The following is an 8,596-nucleotide window of genomic DNA, read 5'->3' as shown; positions in this document are numbered from 1 at the left end:
CCAGGCAGCATCTCTAGGAAGAGGTACAGTCGACGTTTCGTGTCGAGACCCTTTGTCAGGACTAACTGAAAGAAGAGCAGTTAGTCCTGACAAAGGGTCTCAGCCCGAAACGTCGACCGTACCTCTTCCTAGAGATGCTGCCCGGCCTGCTGCGTTCACCAGCAACTTTGATGTGTGTTGCTTGAAACTCCAGCATCTGCAGATTGCCTCGTGTTTGCGTCCTCCAGCATTTTGTGTGTTGTTCACAAACATTTGATTTTCCTTCGCTAGGGAAGAGGGGAAATGGGAGAATTACGGCTGTTACCCAATTAGCATGCAGAAGATCATGCTCTTAGTTGAGTGGCACATGCTCAAACATCACAGCAGCTGGGGAATTTAATTTCAGTCCAAGTAGAAATCTGGAATTAAACAGGAATGAAGCCATTTCATTGTAAAACTCCCATCTGGCTTCCTAATGTTTTTCAGAGAAGGAAGTCAGGCTTCCTGAGCTGGTCTGGTCTGGCCACTACTTGACTCCAGATCCACCGCTCCTGTGCCAACCCTTTGATGTGCTTCAGTGCTCCTCACTTTGAGATGAGTGTAACAGTTTGTAAGTGAGAGGACAGCATACATCCAAGTGTATGGTCTCAACAAAGAGCATGTACGCTGCAGCAACGACTCCTTAATGTTGTGTCCCAGTTCCTGACTGAACAGATTCAATTGTGCGATTGTAGTCCAGTGCTGAGATGGTGTCACTTTGTTCTTTTATTTATGAGGAATGGAGAGGTTAAATTACACATCTGCCGAGTGGGCATTCTCAGCAAGGTTCGAGTGTTCCTTAAACCTTGCAATAAAAGTGACAATGGCCTCATAAATATTGCAGAATTAGTGCAGCCCCTGCTCTCGATGCACGTGTTTCCATTTAACTTGCTGCGTGATGAGACAAGTTTTCAAAAGGAAAATGTTCCCTGGTTTGGTATTTACAATTCCACCCCTGTCTACTTGACCTGAAAATATGATAGGTGGAAATTATTGTGGGCTGGTTACACAGTGAAAATACTTTCTTCCTTCAATTTTCTCCCACTATAGTGTATTCTTGCCTAATCTGCGATTTTAGTGGAATAGCACCTCGATCAACTTTCAAGTTTACAAACTTCACATTGAGATAATGCTCCCAAATTTCATCAAAGACCTTGGAACAATTTGTAGATACTAGCAATGTCTGTGATGCTACTGTACAATTGGAGCCAATAGCTCATCTTTATTTATGAATTTATTTATTTAGAGACACAGCACAGAATAGGCCCTTCTAGCCCTTCGACTGCGCTGCCCAGCTACCCCCAATCTTTACCTCACCTAATCACGGGACAATTTACAATGACCAATTCACCTACTAATCGGTAGGCCTTTGGACTGTGGGAGGGAACTAGAGCACCCGGAGAAAAGTCATGCATTCAACAGGGAGGACATAGACTCCTTACAGATGATGATGGAATTGAACTTTGAACTCCAATGCGCTAAGCTCGAATAGTATCGGGCTAACTGCTACACTACCATGGCTTGCACATTGCGTGTATTTTCTTATGATGGTCGCCGTGAACTGTTAACGAATCAAACTTGCTTCATAGAGCAGAACATAGAACAGAACAGGCCCTTCAGCCCAGAATTTGTACTGTCCTTTTCACCTACTCTAAAATCAACCTAACCCTTCCCTCCGACATAGCCCCTCATTTTCTACCATCCATGTGCCTATCTAAAAGATTCCTAAATGTCTCTAATGTATCTGCCTCTACCACCACCCATGGCACCCACTACTCCATAAATATCTTATTTCTGACATCCCCTCTGTTCTCCAATCAGCTTAAAATTATGCCCTCTCCTATTGGCCATTTCTGCCCTGAGAAAAAGTCTATGGATGTCCCTTATCAGCTTGTACACCTCTATCAAGCCACCTTTCATTCACCTCATTCATTCATTCCCGTTCACCTCTTCACTCAAAAGAGAAAAGTTCTAGCTTGTACAATTGTTGCTTTGGAATAAGCCTATGCAACATCTGGGCACAGTCACATGCCCGAAATTTTGGCCAAAAGGCCTGCAATTCCAAGCTGAGGGGTCGGTTTTTACCTCAATAACGGGGTCGCACTGCGGAGCCGCTGCCTCACAGTGCCAGAGACCCGGGTTCAATACTGATTCCGGGTGCTGTCCATGTGGAGTTCCTCCCGTTGACTGTGCAGATCTCAACAGCAGAGGTCCCAGTGCAGACCCCTGCTGAACGCCGCTCATCATGGTCCTCCAGCTAGCACAAGGCCCATCGACCACTACATGACCATCACTCAAATTTTCCATTGAGTAGGTGTAATTCCTGAATGGCGTATTCCGTATTTGAATTCCCTGACAATGAAGGCCATTCTGTTGTTTTGTCTATGCTCTCACCCTCTAAATTCACTGACCAAGTAATCTTTAAAGCATATTGCCCTGGTCCCCTGGTTTTACCCCTCACCTGCCCTTGTGTCTCCTTCCCCATTCTAGTGAAGGATCATTGATCAGACTGGTCACTGAAAGCTAACTGCAGACAAAAAAAGATGGCAGATTCTGGAACCTGGAGCAACATACAATCTGCTGGAGAGTCAAGCTGTGTCCGTGGAGAGAAATGGACAGTGAACATACCAGGTTTGGACCCTTCATCTGGTCTGAGAGATCGAGGGGAGAAAGTCAGAATAGAAAAGTGAGGGGAAGGTGTATGGAAAAACTGGTAGGTGTTGGGTGGATCCAAGTCAGAAGCGGTGGTAGGCAGATTGGGGAGGGCTGAGAGGGAACAGTGACAGAGGGTGGGTGGTGAGAGGTGGAGATGGCAGAGAGCTGCAGATGGTGGGATCTGGTAGGAGAGGAAGGTGGAGCATGGAATAAAGGCAGGGAGGTGGGGAGGCCAGAGGGAAACAGTGGAGATGAGAGGACCCCCAGTGGGAGAAGGATGTGGGTAATGGGCAGATGGAGTAGATGGGGGAAGGGGAACAGATATGGTGGTGGGACCTAGGAGAATCAGGAGGAGTTACCCTAAGTTGGAGAATTCAATGGTGGCGCTGCCAGGTTGCAGATTATCCAGACTAAACAGAAACCATTTCCATTCTGTGAACTGTTCAGTAATCAGTCTTCCCTCTGTGCCAATACCTTGCTCCTAATCCATGTGCTCTAATGTTGTCTGATAACCCCTAGAGTGGCACATTATCTAAGGGCATCTGCTGAAGAACCTTTTATCTGTTCTGTTAGCTACAATCTCCCAACACACAGAGAGATTTGTCAAAGGTGCTCAATTGCATTAAATCAAAGCATAGAGATGAAGTAGGAGGGTGGAGACTTGTATGGACGAATAAGGAGGAGTCTGTCAGGAAGTGATAGAGAGTATACAGGGATAGAGAGTATAAATCTTAAAGTAAATGAGGAGAAAAGGCGAGAGGTTACACCAATAATAAATGAGCTTAGCCTGCGTATTGAATGCAGTGCTCAAAGCAAAACTGATGAACTCAAACTGCAAACAGAAATAGTTGGATATGTCAGTCAGTCTTCACAGAGACTTGGCTTCAGGATGATATAGATTGAGATGCAATGGCTTGTAATATTGATGGAACGGAGCTACAGAGAGTAGGTAATTAGTCAGCTCCATCATGGGTACTAGCCTTCATCTGCAAGGAGCAGTGCCTCATAAAGACAGCGTCCATCAACAAGAACCCCCTCCCCCCCCCCCACCACCCAGGGCAGGCCCTCCTCACACTGTTACCATGGGGAAGGAGGTACAGAGGCCCGAAGGCCCACACTCAGCGATTCAGGAACAGCTTCTTCCCCTCTGCCATCCGATTTCTGATTGGGTATCGAACCCACAAACACTACCTCACTTTTTTATTATTATTTCTGATTTTGCACTATTATTTTTAAATTTAATGTCACGTAACAAGATCCAGCAGGCTTGCAAAGACCCGTTCTACAAGGTACTGTGGAGGGGAAAAGAAGGAGAAGGAGACAGAGGAAAAGATGGACGAACAACATTAAAGAATGGACAGGGAAAACATTTGCGGTGACCCAGGCTCTGGCACACCACCACGACAGATGGAACAGACTGGTGCAAAGCTTGTCATGATGGTGCCCAACGACTCCACCAGGAGTTAAGGGCACAAGGAAGGAAGGAAGGATTTTTAAATTTAACTACTATCTAATAGGCATATATATTCATTTCTTTCTATAGTTATCAGGTATTGTATTGTACAAATTTCACGACATATGCCGGTGATATTAAACCTGATTCTGATATTTAGGAGGATGGGAAACAAGTACAAGGAGAAAGTGTGGCTCTGTTAATTACTGGTGGTCTTAGTGCAGTAGAGAGAGATGTTTAGGGATTCAGGACATGACAGTGGTTTTCAAAATGGAGAGGGAAATAAAAGTAACAAGTCATCCATGGGTTTCTTCCTCTTCCTTTCTAGTTCTGTTGAAGGGTCTCAGCCCATAATATCGACTGTTTATTCCTTTGTTCGACCTGCTGAGTTCCCCTCACATTTTGTAGATTTCCAGCATCTGCATCTCTTGTGTTAGTAATCCATGGGAGTGGTGTGTAGGTCCCCTTAACCATAGCCACACTGTGGGGTGGAGCATAACGGGAGTTTGTCAGTGATTGTCAGCTTCAAGACATATAGCATGGATACAGGCCCTTCAATAGGTTTCAATTGGTGTACTTAATGTCAGAGAAACGTATACAATATACATCCTGAAATTCTTTTTCTTCACAGACATCCATGAAAACAGAGGAGTGCCCCAAAGAAAGAATGACAATTAAAATGTTAGAACTCCAAAGTTCCCTGCCACGTACAAGCAGCAGCAAGGTAAAAAAAAACCCTCACCAGCAAAAAAGCATCAGTACCCTCCACTGAGCACTCAAGTGTGCAGCAAAGCATTAATAAAGATGCAGACTTGCAGTACCCCAAAAACTACTCGTTCACCCGATAATTTGACATACCACAGGCTCCCTCTCTCTCCCTAATAAGGGAAAAAGAGGTGTTCCCATTTCAGCCTAACCAGTCCATGCAAACCACAGTCTTCACCCATCCAACTAGTCCCAATTTCCTGCATTCAGCCCATATCCGTGCAAACTCTGACCCTTATTAATTGCCTCGTAAATAATGCTACTGTACCTGCCTCAAGCACTTCCTCTGGCAGCTCATTCCAGATACTCACCAACCTCTGTGAAGAAACTTTTGACTCAGGTCCCTTTGAGATCTTACCCCTCTCACTTGAAGCCTTTGGCCCTAGGTTTGGACTCCCAACCTTGGGGAAAGACTGTTACAATTCACCTTATCTATGCCTTTCATGATTTTAAACCAGGAGTTCCCAACCTGGGGTCTATGGCCCCCTCAGTTAATGGTAGGGGTCTATGGTATGAAAAAGGTTGGGAACCCCTGTTTTGAAAGTAGCCGGAATTATGAGTTTATTAAGAGTGTTCGGGGCAGTTTCTCACGTCAGCACATTCCAAGCCAGAGTGCAGGTGATATAAGATTGGATATACTACAATGTTAGTGACTGCTGGTAAAGGTGCCCCCATCAGCCACGATCAGAAATGATTGAAATTTGCATTCAGTTCTAAGAGTCGAAGACTGACATCTTCAACTTAAATGAGGGCAATTGCAAGGTCACACAGTGAGATAATGTGAAATGGCAAAACAAAGGTTTAGGGATCAGTCAGCTGAGACGCAGTGTCAGATACTTAAAGGAACCTTCAGAACAGATGCATTCCATTGAGAAATAAAATCTCCAAGGAGACGTCTGATGATACATGGTTGAAGGTGAAATCAAACTCAAAGTAAATCAATAACACTGACGGGTCAGAGGATTGGACAGAATATGCAAGTGGCAAGAAATGGAGGAACTTTTAGGCAGAAATCTAAAGACAGCTAATAAGTTTTCTCAATCGAAATTAACAAGGAGATGAACAGATGAATTAAACAGAATCAGAATTGTGCGTATTATGACATGAACTTTGTGTAAAATCATAAAATTATCAAATTAAAAGATAAATTGTGCAAAAGAAAGGAATAATGAAGGAAAATGCTTATGGGCTCATGGACCTGTCAGAAACCTGATGGTGGAGGGGAAGGAGCTGTTCCTGAAACATTGAATGTAGGTCTTCAGGTTCCTGAACTTCCTCCCAACAGCAGTAACAAGAGTGTATGTCCTGGATGGTGAGAGGCTTTAATGATGGATACTACCCTCTTGAGGCACCACGTTTGAAGATGTCCTCAATGGTGGGGAAGGTTTGCCCATGATGAAGTTTGCTGAATCTACAACTCTCTGCTATCCCTTGTGGTCCTGTGTAATCTATCAGATATCTTTGGGAAATGGAAAGGCATTATTTCTATAATTCACCTCTCATCCATATCCTAGTAACGTTCTTAGAATTTGAATGAATTTCATGAATGCCATTTCCCTTCATGAACCCAAAATGATGTTGCTTGTTTGAATAATCATTTACAATCAGTAGCCACATGATTAGGTACCTCCTGTACACCTGAACATTAATGCAAATACATAATCAGACAATCATGTGCCAACAACTCAATGCATAAAAGCATGTGGACATGGTCAAGAGGTTCAGTTGTTGTTCAGACCGAACATCAGAATAGGGAAGGAATGTGATCTAAATGGCCTTGACCATGGAATGATTGTTGGTGCCAGACTGGGTGGTTTGAGTATCTCAGAAACTGCTGATCTCCTGGGATTTTCACACACAACAATCTCCAGGGTTTACAGAGAAAGGTGTGAACAACAGAAAAAAACATCCAGTGAGCAGCAGTTCTGTGGACAAAAGTGCCTTGTTAAGGAGAGAGGTCAGAGGGCAATGGCCGGACTGGTTTAGCTGACAGAAAGATGACAGTAACTCAGGTAACCATGTGTTACAACAGTGGTGCACAGAAGAGCATCTCCGAACCTACAACATGCCAAAGCTTGAAGCTGATGCGCTACAGCAGCGGGAGACCACACTGGTTTCCACTCCAACATGGCCACGATATTAGCTGGGCTCCGGTATGAAATAAAGTGACAACTAAGTGCACACATTTCACTTGAGGAGACACCGGACTCTCGAGAGGACACAGAGCTGTAATTCATAGAAACAATCTCCTTGGCCCAACATGATCAGAGCTCGTCCCATTCGCCTGCCTCCGTCTAAACATTTCATATCCATGTACCTGTCCAAATGTCTTCTGAAGGTTTTTGTACCTGTCTCAATCATTTCCTCTGGCTGCTCATTTCATACACCGTCAATCCTATGTGTGAAAAAAAACTTCCCCCTCAGGTTCCCTTTAAATCTTTTCCTTGTCTCTTTAAACCCATGCCCTCTACTTTTGGACTCGCTTACGCTGGGAAAAAGACTGTTCCCAGCTTATCACTGCCCCCAGAGTTTTGTACACCTCTATAATTTCACCCCTCAGTCTCCGATGATCTATATTTGCTTTCTGTCCAGCTTCATTCTTGAACGGCCTTGCCATCCAGAATCAGACAGGTTACTGGAAAGTTTAACTTCTATATATTTAGTTTCTATATATTTATATATTTCGCTTATTTTTGTGTTTGCTGAAATTTTCATTTTTTTCCTTAAAAAGTCGAAGATTTTTAATGGAGAGTTTACTTTTTCATTGTTTTTGTAGAGTATGCTCTCAGTAATGGTTATCTTCCTGGGCTCTTTATGCCTTTACTTTGAGGGTTTGCCTCTGAGCTTGTCAAGTCTCACTCACCTGAGCAAAGACCCCTTCCTATTCCGGCTTCTTCCCCCTTCATTTGCAGTCCTGATGTAAGGTCTCAGCCTGAAACACTAACTGCTTATCCTCTCCATAGATGCTGCCCGACCTGCTGAGTTCTACAGCATTTTGGGTGTGTTACTATGGATTTCCGGCATCTGAAAGTCCTCTTGTGTTTAAAGTAAAACATTATTATTGTCAATGCCTGGGTTCACAGGTCTGTTCATCGTCAGCGCTGTGGTGCATCAGGCAAACCGATGCAGACAAGTGGCTGCTAATCACAAAGTTCACAAGCGTCTGCAGTTTAACACGCAGTATGCGTAATAAAACAACCGTGCTCATTGTCGGAGACAGAAAAGTTAAGAGCTACAAACTGCAAAAACATTTTCACAGTCTGAACCACTTTGCTTTGGTGATTTTCCCTTCGTTCTGACTGTTGGATCGAACGTAATTGCAAATGACATTTCATTGGCGTTTTTGATGTTTGTACAGGCGGAGGAGACGTCAGGATGTGAAGCATGGAGACCCAGTCAGCCAGTGCTGGGACCTGGAAGAAAGTGTAAGTACTGGGAGATTCAGTGTAAAGTGAATGATGATGCTTCATATTTAATAAATCCCACTGCCCCGCTGAACACATCCAAACAGAGCCCCGTCACACGAAAGCAGCATCCATTGTCAAGGGCCCTCACTATTCAGGCAATACCCTCACCTCACTGTTACCTTCAGGAAGAGGATACAGGACTTCAAGTCCCACAACACCGGGTGACTACAGACTGCTGCAACATTCATGAACTCAGGAACTCGGAATATATTTTTTGTATGACTGTATTTTACTGCTG

At 44.1% G+C, this 8,596-nt stretch overlaps 1 long non-coding RNA gene across 1 annotated transcript; it reads left to right on the top strand.

The window, feature by feature from the left end:
• The first annotated feature begins 2,605 nt into the window (after positions 1 to 2,605).
• On the top strand, positions 2,606 to 8,320 carry LOC134359260 (uncharacterized). Its single transcript, XR_010021072.1, has 3 exons — positions 2,606 to 2,649; positions 4,758 to 4,850; positions 8,250 to 8,320. It is a non-coding gene; the product is annotated as an uncharacterized LOC134359260 (long non-coding RNA).
• Positions 8,321 to 8,596: the final 276 nt, after the last annotated feature.

The sequence above is a fragment of the Mobula hypostoma genome, chromosome 20, assembly GCF_963921235.1.
Source record: "Mobula hypostoma chromosome 20, sMobHyp1.1, whole genome shotgun sequence".
NCBI classification, from domain to species: Eukaryota; Metazoa; Chordata; class Chondrichthyes; order Myliobatiformes; family Myliobatidae; genus Mobula; species Mobula hypostoma.
Note: the sequence above shows the minus strand (reverse complement) of the source record. Positions and strands in the feature narration are given on the sequence as shown.